The sequence below is a fragment of the Schistocerca serialis genome, chromosome 3 (genome assembly GCF_023864345.2).
Source record: "Schistocerca serialis cubense isolate TAMUIC-IGC-003099 chromosome 3, iqSchSeri2.2, whole genome shotgun sequence".
Taxonomy (NCBI): Eukaryota; Metazoa; Arthropoda; class Insecta; order Orthoptera; family Acrididae; genus Schistocerca; species Schistocerca serialis.
In genome coordinates this window covers 816,706,973-816,721,360 of record NC_064640.1, presented here as the reverse complement: position 1 = coordinate 816,721,360, position 14,388 = coordinate 816,706,973, and positions in this window count along the sequence as shown.

Sequence of the window (14,388 nt, the reverse complement as noted above, 5' to 3'; positions counted from 1 at the left end):
TTAGGAGCAGTTGTTATTTGTAGTAAGAGAAGTAATAGTTTTGATCTAATGAAACTATGTGGTTCCAGAGACCATTTCAATTCTCAATCATCTATCAAATAATGAAACTCCAGGTTGGAACATCAACAATTTTAGGAAAAGTACAGATTGCTACTTGCTGTTAAGATGACCCATTCAGTTCCAGACAGGCACAACAACACACCACTGCTTTTGGGCAAAGCCTTCTTCATCAAAGTAAACACACACAACCACACTCCCACAAGCAAGCACACCATATACACACATGACCACTACCACCACCAGCACCTCACACCAGAATCACATCTATGATATTCATATACATACCAAAGTGACAAATGAAAATTTGTACTGAGGCCAGGATTCAAACCTGGGTCTCCTCCTCACTATGCAGATGTACTTACCGCTACACCACACTGGTACAGTGCCTTTGCACAGCTGCTCACCCAACCCTTGTGTGCCTCCCTCCTCAATCCCAAATCTCTTTCATGCCTCAGACCACTTAGTGTTCCCCCGAAACTAGGAAAACCAAGTTAGCTGAGGAGTGAACGGGAATTTGGATTGAGGAGGGAGGCTTGCAGGGTAGTCCACACAGTTGGGTGAGCTCACTGTGACAGGGTGGTGAAGTGGTAGCATGTTTGCCTAGTGAGCAGGTGATCTGGGTTCGAATCTGCACCTTGGTACAAATGAATTAATATATTTTTAAAGTAAGAAAGAAAATTATAATTAGGTGACCTATCTTTCAAATGAACCAGTATGTGCAGTGTGGCACTTAATAGTCATATTCTTCTGTGCAGTATGCTTACCCTAAGACAGCAGATTTCTAGAGGGAGGGGGGGAAGGGGGGGGGGGGGAGGAAAGAGAAAGAGAGATAAGAAATGCAAAAGCATAGTATTCTATAACAACAAATTCAATGAGTAACAACTGAAACCACTCACATATATGAGGGAATACAGACTGTATACAGAGAAGGACAGCATGAATTGGGACAGGTATTTTTGACTTACATGAAAGAATCATAAAAAGTTCTTAATATTAAACTTAAACAGTTTTGATCCCAATAGAACATTTATTAAAAGACTGCAACTCATTTCAGCCAAAAAATGAGCATCTTCAGACCATATACACTGATACGTAAGTACAATTCAGACATAGAAGGAAATATACATTGTGCTTATCTTATTGTATCTGTAGGTGATTGCTATTTGACCGAAACTGTCTGAAATTTGTTAGTAAATGTTCAGTTATGATCTAAACTGTTTTAATTTTAATTTTAAAGTGCTCCATGAAGATCACTGTTCTATTCTCCATTAAGATGCTTTCTAAAGTTACATAATAGAAATGCTGTAAAACCTGACCTGACAGATGCCTGAAGATAGACATCAACTATCCTATAAAAGCCTACTTATCATGTTTCAGGCAACAGTATTAAATGAAAAATGTAGAGATATCGTTCAGGGCCTTTGTATTGTTCCTGTGGAGCTCTATAGCCCAAATGAGACTTATTACAGAGCAGACAGAGACATAAGTGAATGGAATCCTAGGAGAATCTAGTACGGGGAATATAGGAGTACCTTCTGGTATGCTCTTCACGCACACACACACACACACACACACACACACACACATCTGCACATATACAGACACAAGCATACATATGTAAAGGCAAAGGCAAATTCTTTGCCTTTGCCTTTACATATGTCGGCTTGTGCCTGTATATGTGCCTTTGCCTTTACATATGTATGCTTGTGTCTGTATATGTGCAGATGGATATGTGTGTGTGTGTGAGTGTATACCTGTCCCTTTTTCCCCCTAATGTAAGTTATTCCACTCCCAGGATTGGAATGACTCCTTACCCTCTCCCTTAAAACCCACATCCTTTCATCTTTCCCTCTCCTTCCCTCTTTCCTGATAAAGCAACCGTGGGTTGTGAAGGCTTGAAATTTGTGCGTGTGTTTGTGTGTTTTTTATTGTGTGTATCAGCCAGCGCTTTCTTGTTTGGTAAGTCACAGCATCTTATATATATATATATATATATATATATATATATATATATATATATAAAAATAGAAAACAAAGATGAGGTGAGTTACCGAACGAAAGCGCTGGCAGGTCGATAGACACACAAACAAACACAAACATACACACAAAATTCAAGCTTTCACAACAAACTGTTGCCTCATCAGGAAAGAGGGAAGGAGAGGGGAAGACGAAAGGAAGTGGGTTTTAAGGGAGAGGGTAAGGAGTCATTCCAATCCCGGGAGCGGAAAGACTTACCTTTGGGGGAAAAAAGGACAGGTATACACTCGCACACACGCACATATCCATCCACACATCTTTGACGAGGGCTGTTTGGTTGAATCTGGGAGTGGGGCTGAAGGTGAGGCCTTTGGATAGGACAGAGGTTTCGGATTGGGAGAGAGGTTTGGAGGAAAGGTTAACTACTGAATTAGGGTGTTGTGGTTCCAGATTGTTTGCTTGGAATTTTGAGGTTTTGGAGGGAGTGGAGCTGGAAGTGGGAGATTGAGTAGATGGGAGAGACTGGGTTTGTGTGCAATGAGAGGAGGTTGAGGTTTGCTGGAAAGGTTGTGAAGGGTGAGTGAGTTGCCTTTTCGGAGGTGGGAAACCAGGAGATTGGATAGTTTTTTGAGGTGGAGGGTGGCCAACTTCACACGTCCGTCCACATCAAACCCACCAACAAGCAACAGTACCTCCATTATGACAGCTGCCACCCATTCCACATCAAACAGTCCCTTCCCTACAGCCTAGGTCTTCATGGCAAACGAATCTGCTCCAGTCCAGAATCCCTGAATCATTACACCAACAACCTGAAAACAGCTTTCGCATCCCGCAACTACCCTCCCGACCTGGTACAGAAGCAAATAACCAGAGCCATTTCCTCATCCTCTCGAACCCAGAATCCCCCACAGAAGAACCACAAAAGTGCCCCACTTGTGACAGGATACTTTCCGGGACTGGACCAGACTCTGAATGTGGCTCTCCAGCAGGGATACGACTTCCTCAAATCCTGCCCTGAAATGAGATCCATCCTTCATGAAATCCTCCCCACTCCGCCAAGAGTGTCTTTTCGCCGTCCACCTAACCTTCGTAACCTGTTAGTTCATCCCTATGAAATCCCCAAACCACCTTCCCTACCCTCTGGCTCCTATCCTTGTAACCGCCCCCGATGCAAAACCTGTCCCATGCACCCTCCCACCACCACCTACTCCAGTCCTGTAACCCGGAAGGTGTACACGATCAAAGGCAGAGCCACGTGTGAAAGCACCCACGTGATTTACCAACTGACCTGCCTACACTGTGATGCATTCTATGTGGGAATGACCAGCAACAAACTGTCCATTTGCATGAATGGACACAGGCAGACAGTGTTTGTTGGTAATGAGGATCACCCTGTGGCTAAACATGCCTTGGTGCACAGCCAGCACATCTTGGCACAGTGTTACACCGTCCGGGTTATCTGGATACTTCCCACCAACACCAACCTATCCGAACTCCAGAGATGGGAACTTGCCCTTCAGCATATCCTCTCTTCTCGTCATCCGCCAGGCCTCAATCTCCGCTAATTCCAAGTTGCCGCCACTCATACCTCACCTGTCTTTCAACAACTTCTTTGCCTCTACACTTCTGCCTCGACTGACATCTCTGCCCAAACTCTTTGTCTTTAAATATGTCTGCTTGTGTCTGTATGTGTGGATGGATATGTGCGTGTGTGCGAGTGTATACCTGTCCTTTTTTCCCCCAAAGGTAAGTCTTTCCGCTCCCGGGATTGGAATGACTCCTTGCCCTCTCCCTTAAAACCCACTTCCTTTCGTCTTCCCCTCTCCTTCCCTCTTTCCTGATGAGGCAACAGTTTGTTGTGAAAGCTTGAATTTTGTGTGTATGTTTGTGTTTGTTTGTGTGTCTATCGACCTGCCAGCGCTTTCGTTCGGTAAGTCACCTCATCTTTGTTTTTTTATATATATATATATATATATATATATATATATATATATATATATATATATATATATATATATATATATATATATATATATATCACTCAGAGGGCACCTTTCTCTTTCTGTCTTACCTTCCTAAATTTCCTGCAGTTTGCTGGCTCTGCTTGTGTTCTGACATACCATGTTGGGTTTGACGTTGGCACCAGGTAAAGTCAGTTTGTGAGCTGGCCTGTTTATCCAGCTGGAATGTTCTCTGCTTCTGGTCAAACCCCCATCCCATCTCTATAGGCTAGCAACAAAAGAGCAGTCTGTGTTAAATGCAGCTTGTCATTCCCTACTCTTATTTGTCATTTTAAAGGTGCTTGGTTGTCATTCTGATTTATTCTCTGAAAGTTTCCTGAGAAATTTAGAAAATGGTATATCTAAAAATATAAACGTTTTTACCAAACTATTTTTTGTTGGGGGGTGGGGTTCATGACTTTATGATATTGTCTCACTTGGATCTGCAGCAACTAGACAATAGGAGACCTTTTGGCAAAGGTTTGCTACACAAACTGAAAATCCATTGTTTGTTTACTCTGATTTGATTACAGAAAAGGAAAATTTCTAAAGATGTTTCTTGCTAAATGCAGTACTTAACACATTCTAATTAATGGTCTTAAATATTTAAGCTGAACATGTGGCAATAGTTTGGTGAGAATATCTGCAGCTTGCTGATTGCTGGTCATGCTCAATGCCTAGCTGGCCTAGAATTTTCTCACAGATGTAGTGCATGTGAACATCAGTATGCTTTGACCTCTTGAGAAATTCAGAATTTTTGGCCAGTTTAAGAGCTCTTGGAACAGGAACACTCTCCAGTGGTGAAATTTCTTCATAGAGCTTAAATAGCCATATTCTTTCTCTTGCCCCTTCATTGGCAGCCACATACTCTGACTATGTTGTTGACAGTGATATGCAATGATGCCACCTACTACCCCAGGTAACTGCTCCTTCACAAAATCTTGCAACCACTCCACTAACTAAGTGTCAGGTTGCTGGATCACTGGCATAATCAGCATCAGTATATATCTCCAGCCTTCTGTTTGCATGGCTAGCATCATATTTTATTTCCAATGACACTGAACCTATTATATACTTTAGGATTCTTTTTACCACAGACCAGTGATTTTCTCAAGGATTCTCTAAAAATTTTGACACATAGCTCACTGCAAATACTATATCAGGCCTTGTACCAACAGATAATTATATAAGACAGGCAACTGCTTCTCGATATGGAGCATTAGATGGTTTATCACTGGTTAACTCATTTGGCTGCAGATACTGCTCAATTAATGATGTCGCAGGATTTCCCTATGTCATGTTAAACCGTCAATGAATATCTTTAGCATAACTTTCTTGATTAATCTCTATTGATCTATTATCATGACATACAACATTAATATTTAAGAAATAACCTACTGGCTCAACAACAATTTTAAACTCATATTGAATTTCCATGGGAAAACTTCAATATCCTTCTTCTTCCTTGCAGATATTAATCCATCATGAACATACAGAACTGCCATCAACTTGTCATTCCAGTTTTCTCAATAGAACAAACACAGGTCTGCCTTACTTTCCACAAGCCCAAGATTTATTAGGAAGTCCTCGAACTGTTGGTTCCAGCACCTTGGAGATTGTTTTAGTCCATATAAACTTTTATGAAGTTTGCATACCCAATTTGGTCCATCACTAAATCCCTCTGGATGCTCCATAAATATCTCTTCTTTTAAGAAGTCATTCAAAAAAGCAGGTTTTAAATCATATTGTGCCAAATGAAGTTGCTCACTAGCAGAAACACTCAAAATTGCTCTAATTGTATTGTATCTAGCAACAGGACTGAACGTTTCATTATAGTCAATTTGACCATCAGCCTTATGATTACTTCTACAAACTGAACGGTTTGTAATGGGCTTATGGTCTTGTGCCAGAGGTTCTAAAGTCTACGTACCATTTTCTTTCAGTGAAGTCATTTTTTCCTCCATAGCTTTTCTCCATTGTTCATGGTCGACAGAATTAATAGCCTCTGCATGATTCCTTGGCTCTATCTGTGCCGATGTTGCATCTGCTGGCAAAGCCACTACACACTTTGTATGCACCATCTGATGCACATAACAAATTTCGTACTGCGAACTTCCAAATAGTCCAATTTTCAGCCCCACACAGCTTCTCTATACCATGAAAATCCATTGCAGTCCAGTAAAACAGTTCAGATTTACAACCACAAAAATTCCACAAGAGAAAAGTGCAGCAATTGTTTTCGTATATACAATACGAACCATGCATAGCACACGACACACACTAACACATTTCCCATGTCATGAAATGTAAAATTGAATCATGTACTGGGCCCATAACCTATTACAGAAACTTCAGGAAAGAACTAAAGTACACTACATAAAGCATACACATGACGTAGTTGCTATGAAAAGACACATGTATTTTATTTTATGACACCAACCAAAGACATAGATATAGTACACAGCCGAGAGATTAATATTAGTGTTTCACTTCAACAAAAGAAAGTTCTACTGAAAGAGAATTGAGAAATAGGCAACAACTGAAGAAACCAGAGCGCCTTACTGAAATTATGGTGGCTGAAGTAAATTAGCCAAAGAATTATACAGACGCTATTAATTCTGTAGACCATGAGCACTGGAGAAGAGCAATGTGGTCATTTCTTCCTCCATTACTCTTCCCCAGCGTTCATGGTCTGCAGAATTAATAGCCTCTGTATCATACTTTGACTCATTTATTTTAGGCAGTATAATTTCAATAAGGTGCTCTGGTTTCTTCAGTTGTTGCCTTTTCTCAATTCTTGTGTTTCTAAAAATGAAATATAGAGCAAGTGCTTTGTGTATGAGAAAGTTCCAATATTGTTTCATGTTTCAGGTACACAGCAAGCTATCTACTTACTGGTGGATTAGTACAGGTCAACAGTTCAATGGCAAAGAGATTCCCCTTGATGTCATTTCTTTGTAATTTGTGTTGAAAGGTGGTTTAATGTTATGTAAAGAAAATGTATTAATTAAATAAATGAGTTTGTCATAAGGACAATGTCAATTCAATGAATGATGATTTCACTGTGTGGAGTATCAGTGGTTTGTTATAATCAGAACATTCAACATTTCAAATTGTAACACTTAAATATAATTATGTGACATATAGTTGTTCATCCTATGCTTATGAAATTTCTCTATGGCTTCTTTGTCAGGAAGCTGATTAAGGTTTACATTGCAAACAAAATAATTTCCTTCAGCTATTCATATCTTCATCACTTGTTGTTACCCATCATTCCTTTATAAAATTTAAAAGAGAACTGTGTATAATATACATTTTCTTCACAGGGTCTACACACACACACACACACACACACACACACACACACACACACACACACACACACACACACAAAATTCTCTGTATAATTAACACACATGAGTTCCAGATGAGAATTGTAATGATACTGTGTACCATATCCCACATTTGATACTGTACCTTGCAGAGTGCTGAGTAGAAAACCATGTTACCATAAACTGTGAAGACTCGTCTTAGATTTTGAACCCGCTACTGAATACGAGTTCGGTATTGTGTTATGAGTAATATGACAGCTGGTTTCGAATGACCATTTTTGGAGGTAGTGATGAATGCAGCTTTTATTACTAGAAATTCTGATGCTGTGAGACTTTCCACATCATCCATTGCTGTGCATAGCTGAGTGCCCCACAAAGTCCACTTTATAGTTTTTCAGACATTAGTAATCATGCAAAGTGATTAAAAAAATAATACAGAGTGATTTTGAGCATATTTCTTAGTAATTGTAAATTTATACATTATACAAGTAATTAGTTACATTATATCAATGTGTTTGTGTCACTATGTGCTTTCCCAGTATAAGAGAAGCAACAGTTTGTATGTGAACTATAATGTTTTGTATATATCTGTTGAGTAAAAGGAACTGTTTACAGTTCCATACTACTCAATTAGTCACAGCATTATCATCAGTAATATAACCAGCTCTGTTGTACATCTCACTGCTGAATTGGTACAATTCACTGTCTGCATGGCACTGTGATTCACTGTTACGTGTGCACTGGATGAGATGAAAAGAAGTCATTCTGCATTTAGTGAAGATGCTCGTTGTTATGGCATAAATTTAGTGCCAGCGCATCAGTCTGAAACGACAGAGAAGAGAAGGCTCTGAGAAGAGGTCAGCCAATCGCATGCTGACTGACCTCACTCTAGGAAGACAACGCAACAGCTGCGGCTCCTAGGTGAAGAAAACATAAGCGCCGCACCTGACTGGTGTCAACTACTTTGATAGCAGCTTCAACATTAGCCACTTCGGAGGCCATCACAATGTAGCCTCTTTATTAGCAAACTCTGTGTAGCACAGTTAGAGATCAGCAGTCACTACAAGCATTCTCAGATCAAAGTTAAGTATTTGTACTTGTCTTGTTGTAAATAAAATTCATTAATACGAGTTGTTTGATTGTTTGTCTAGTGAACCGAATATGCAGGATCACTAGACACAACACTCGTAACATGTAACTCTGTCACTGTGCATGCCAGAGTTAGATTTAATTGAAGTACTCTTGCTGCTCGTCTTACAGAAGGAATATCTGGATGAACTATACTTCTGCCCAAACTCTACTTAATCAAATTTTATTCCCTCGATATTCTCTCTGAACATGTGGATGCAGTATGAGAAGAAGAGCAGGTTCCTTCTGGTTTCCAACTGCATTTAGTGATTGAAAACTGACAGTATGTTCTGTTATATGCCCTTGTTGTTACTGTCAAAACATTTTAAGAGGACCGTAATGTGATAACTGATACTTTTTTCCAACTGTTCAGATTTCAGATTAGTCATTTGGGATAAGTATTATTTCATGTAAATGCTTGAAATATTAATTCTTTTTAATACGAAATTTTATGTAAATAATTTGATGCAGTTATGTTCTATTGGGCATTTCTTAGAATTCATCTAATGAATAGAATGGGGTTTCTAATGAGAAACTGTGCAGCATTTTCTTTAACAGTTTTATTGGCATTCTTTGTGTTTAGAGAAAGTGGTTTATGAACTGTTTCAGTTGCCATAAGAATTCTGCTGTTGTTACACATTGCTAATATTTTCTGTGGTAAGAGTAGGGATGTACATGATCTGCCACTGTACTCATGTCTTTCAATTGTTACATTTATGTTAGGTAGTTCAGGATACATGTACTTAACACTCCCAAGATGTATAAATTAATCACTATTAAGATTTTATATTAATGAACAAAATCATACACTTTATAATATTATCAGCCCTTGTGATTACTCTGACTGTCTTATTCCGAATTACAAGAATATCAATTACTTTTATGCTGTATGCCAAGAGCATGATAAAAAAAATCAGCTCTTCACCCAGGCTCTGGGGTCCAAAGGATATTAACCAGCTTCTGCAACTGTCTCTGTAATGCAGTGTCATGTGGATGCTGTGCAGACAGGCATGCAATTAGTATTACTGCCCCCCCTGCCAGTTTGCTGACTTTCCAGACTGTTGTAACTGACAATTACAAAGTTTTTCGTGAGTCTACATGGAAATGACTGAATAACAATGAAAAGTCACAATCACAAAGGCAGTAAGTATTTCCTATTAGCCGCAACAAAAGATATCTTCTAAGTATTCTACAAGAGTCCGCGGTTACAAACATACAGTTAGTTCCAAGTCCTGTTCCAATGGAGAAGACGTAGTCTTCCATGGAGACATTCTTGAGGTCAGTATTCAGTGCGAACTGATGCCTGGTGCTCGTTCTAGCCTTTAAATAGTATTGACCAGCCAATCAGATGTTAGTGTAGTAATACTTGCTGCAGGCCATCTTGAACTCCCTCTGCAGGATGTAGTATGCGGAATGTCTGTTTCCAAAACAGCCAATGTTTACCACTGCTTACCCCTTGGGCATAGACAACCTCAGTCCTGTGTGGTGTTAGATGTGTTGCCAGCCTGCACAGGCTACCTTGGCGACGGCGTAACGCCCTTCCCCCCTTGGAAGGTCTGGAGTGGCACGGGCGACTATTGGGGAGAGAGCAACAATGTACCCTGGTGCCGTAGGCTGATTGGCAGCTAAGTTGTCCTGAAGGAGGTAGTGAAAACCGGCCACTGGTCAGTAGGGCGCCGCCTTCCACATGATGAGGAGGGAACGTCAAAGCAGTGGCGGTTGCGAGGCGTCAGTGGGTTGGGCAAGTGGCATGGGAACGTCTGTGTTATCCAACCAGGATGGTGCCAAAGAGGGGCTGGGGAGTGGATCCCGGGTTGGGGTGACGCAAAACCACCCTGTCATCCAGACAGACATCAAACAGTTGTCGACTACAATGCCAGAGAATGACCTCCGGCAGCCAGCGGGGCTGGGACCCGAAACCGCCCTCCCACGCCTTGGAGCTGGATGAATATCTGGAAGCGCCAGGTCTGGTGCGAGGCAGGAGGAGATGGAGTAGGGTCCGTGGCTGGTGACAATGGAACAGTTCAGCTGGACTGTCATCACCCACCGGCATTGTCCTGTAGGAACTGAGAAATAACGTATGAGCATCTTCCAGAGAACGGTCCTCCATGTTCTTCTGCATCTGAGTTTTAAAGGTGCGAAAAAGGTGCTCTGCCCGCCTTTGGTTTGTGGATTAAAAGCGAGGTAAAGACGTGGTGGGTACCATTATCGTGGCAGAATCTGTCGAATTCTTGACTGCGAAATTGCGGGCCGTTATCAGTGACCAAGGTGACTGGTAGGCCTCCAATGGGAAATATTTTGGACAGGGCCATGATAGTAGTCTCCGTGGTGATAGAGGAGCATTGGACAGTGAAAGGTAACTGGGAGTAGACATCCGTGACGAGCACTCAGTAAACACCGAGGAAGGATCACGCAAAATCGACATGGATGCATTCCCATGGGAGGGAAGCTGCAGGTCAGGATTGGAAGGACTAGTGCAGAGCGGGAAGGACCTTGGTACACTGCTGACAACCCCGAACGATGCGCTCCACGTCCGCTGTCATGCCGACCCAGAAGACACGGTGGGGTGTTAGGGTTTTCGTTTGGGCAATACCCCATTGACCTTGATGTAAGACACTGAGAATCTGGGACTGCAGGGATGTTGATACGATGACTCATGGATTGGTGTCATGTTCCACATGGAGGAGCACCCCATCGATGGCTACCAATTGATGGCGGTTGGATTAAAAGAATTGGAGGTCAGCCTGGGCACAAGTCGCAGGAAGCGTCGGCTGGCTGCGGAAAATATAGCGGTGCACCAGTTGCAGGAGCGAATTTGCGGCCGTTGCTGCGGCCACCTGCGCAGCTGTGACGGGGAATGCCACCAACGCTGACTGTATGTCTTCATCAACCTGAAAAATTAGAATGTCCAATGAATAGAATGCCGAATCCTGGCCGGAGAGGCGCCGCGACAAGGCATTGACGGTGGCATGCTGGGCAGGGGGCTGGAAATGGATGGTGTACTTAAAATGTCTTCCCCATGAACCATGGACCTTGCCATTGGTGGGGAGGCTTGCGTGCCTCAGCGATACACCATAGGTGCAACCACAACGGAGGGGTATCTGTTGAGAGGCCAGACAAACATGTGGTTCCTGAAGAGGGGCAGCAGCCTTTTCAGTAGTTGCAGGGGCAACAGTCTGGATGATTGACTGATCTGGCCTTGTAACATTAACCAAAACGGTCTTGCTGTGCTGGTACTGCGAACGGCTGAAAGCAAGAGGAAACTACAGCCGTATTTTTCCCCGAGGACATGCAGCTTTACTGTATGATTAAATGATGATGGCGTCCTCTTGGGTAAAATATTCCGGAGGTAAAATAGTCCCCCATTTGGATCTCCGGGCGGGGACTACTCAGGAGGACGTCGTTATCAGGAGAAAGAAAACTGGCGTTCTACGGATCGGAGCGTGGAATGTCAGATCCCTTAATCGGGCAGGTAGGTTAGAAAATTTAAAAAGGGAAATGGATAGGTTAAAGTTAGATATAGTGGGAATTAGTGAAGTTCGGTGGCAGGAGGGACAAGAATTTTGATCTGGTGATTACAGGGTTATAAATACAAAATCAAATAGGGGTAATGCAGGAGTAGGTTTAATAATGAATAAAAAAATAGGAGTCCGGGTTAGCTACTACAAACAGCATAGTGAACGCATTATTGTGGCCAAGTTGGACACGAAGCCCACGCCCACTACAGTAGTACAAGTTTATATGCCAACTAGCTCTGCAGATGATGAAGAAATAGATGAAATGTATGACGAGGTAAAAGAAATTATTCAGGTAGTGAAGGGAGAGCAAAATTTAATAGTCATGGGTGACTGGAATTCGTCAGTAGGAAAAGGGAGAGAAGGAAACATAGTAGGTGAATATGGATTGGGGGGAAGAAATGAAAGAGGAAGCCACCTTGTAGAATTTTGCACAGAGCATAACTTAATCATAACTAACACTTGGTTCAAGAATCATAAAAGAAGGTTGTATACCTGGAAGAATCCTGGAGATACTAAAAGGTATCAGATAGATTATATAATGGCAAGACAGAGATTTAGGAACCAGGTTTTAAATTGTAAGACATTTCCAGGGGCAGATGTGGATTCTGACCACAATCTATTGGTTATGAACTGCAGATTGAAACTGAAGAAACTGCAAAAAGGTGGGAATTTAAGGAGATGGGACCTGGATAAACTGAAAGAACCAGAGGTTGTAGGGAGTTTCAGGGAGAGCATAAGGGAACAATTGACAGGAATGGGGGAAAGAAATACAGTAGAAGAAGAATGGGTAGCTTTGAGGGATGAAGTAGTGAAGGCAGCAGACGATCAAGTCGGTAAAAAGACGAGGGCTAATAGAAATCCTTGGGTAACAGAAGAAATATTGAATTTAATTGATGAAAGGAGAAAATATAAAAATGCAGTAAATGTAGCAGGCAAAAAGGAATACAAATGACTCAAAAATGAGATCGACAGGAAGTGCAAAATGGCTAAGCAGGGATGGCTAGAGGACAAATGTAAGGATGTAGAGTCTTGTCTCACTGGGGGTAAGATAGATACTGCCTACAGGAAAATTAAAGAGACCTTTGGAGAGAAGAGAACCACTTGTATGAATATCAAGAGCTCAGATGGCTACCCAGTTCTGAGCAAAGAAGGGAAGGCAGAAAGGTGGAAGGAGTATATAGAGGGTTTATACAAGGGCAATGTACTTGAGGACAATATTATGGAAATGGAAGAGGATGTAGATGAAGATGAAATGGGAGATATGATACTGCGTGAAGAGTTTGACAGAACGCTGAAAGATCTGAGTCGAAACAAGGCCCCAGGAGTAGACAACATTCCATTAGAAATACTGATGGCCTTGGGAGAGCCAGTCATGGCAAAACTCTACCATCTGGTGAGCAAGATGTATGAGACAGGCGAAATACCCTCAGACTTCAAGAAGAATATAATAATTCCAATCCCAAAGAAGGCAGGTGTTGACAGATATGAAAATTACCGAACTATCAGTTTAATAAGTCACAGCTGCAAAATACTAACGCGAATTCTTTACAGACGAATGGAAAAACTGGTAGAAGCGGACCTCGGGGAAGATCAGTTTGGATTCCGTAGAAATGTTGGAACACGTGAGGCAATACTAACCTACGACTTATCTTAGAAGAAAGATTAAGAAAAGGTAAACCTACGTTTCTAGCATTTGTAGACTTAGAGAAAGCTTTTTACATTGTTAACTGGAATACTCTCAAATTCTGAAGGTGGCAGGGGTAAAATACAGGGAGTGAAAGGTTATTTACAATTTGTACAGGAACCAGAGGGCAGTTATAAGAGTCGAGGGGCATGAAAGGGAAGCAGTGGTTGGAAAGGGAGTGAGACAGGGTTGTAGCCTCTCCCCGATGTTATTCAATCTGTATATTGGGCAAGCAGTAAAGGAAACAAAAGAAAAATTCGGAGTAGGCATTAAAATTCACGGAGAAGAAGTAAAAACTTTGAGGTTCGCCAATGACATAGTAATTCTGTCAGAGACAGCAAAGGACTTCGAAGAGCAGTTGAACAGAATGGACAGTGTCTTGAAAGGAGGATATAAGATGAACATCAACAAAAGCAAAACGAGGATAATGGAATGTAGTCAAATTAAATCGGGTGATGCTGAGGGAATTAGATTAGGAAATGAGACACTTAAAGTAGTAAAGGAGTTTTGCTATTTAGGGAGTAAAATAACTGATGATGGTCAAAGTAGAGAGGATATAAAATGTACACTGGCAATGGCAAGGAAATCGTTTCTGAAGAAGAAAAATTTGTTAACATCGAGTATAGATTGAAGTGTCAGGAAGTCGTTTCTGAAAGTACTTGTATGGAGTGTAGCCATGTATGGAAGTG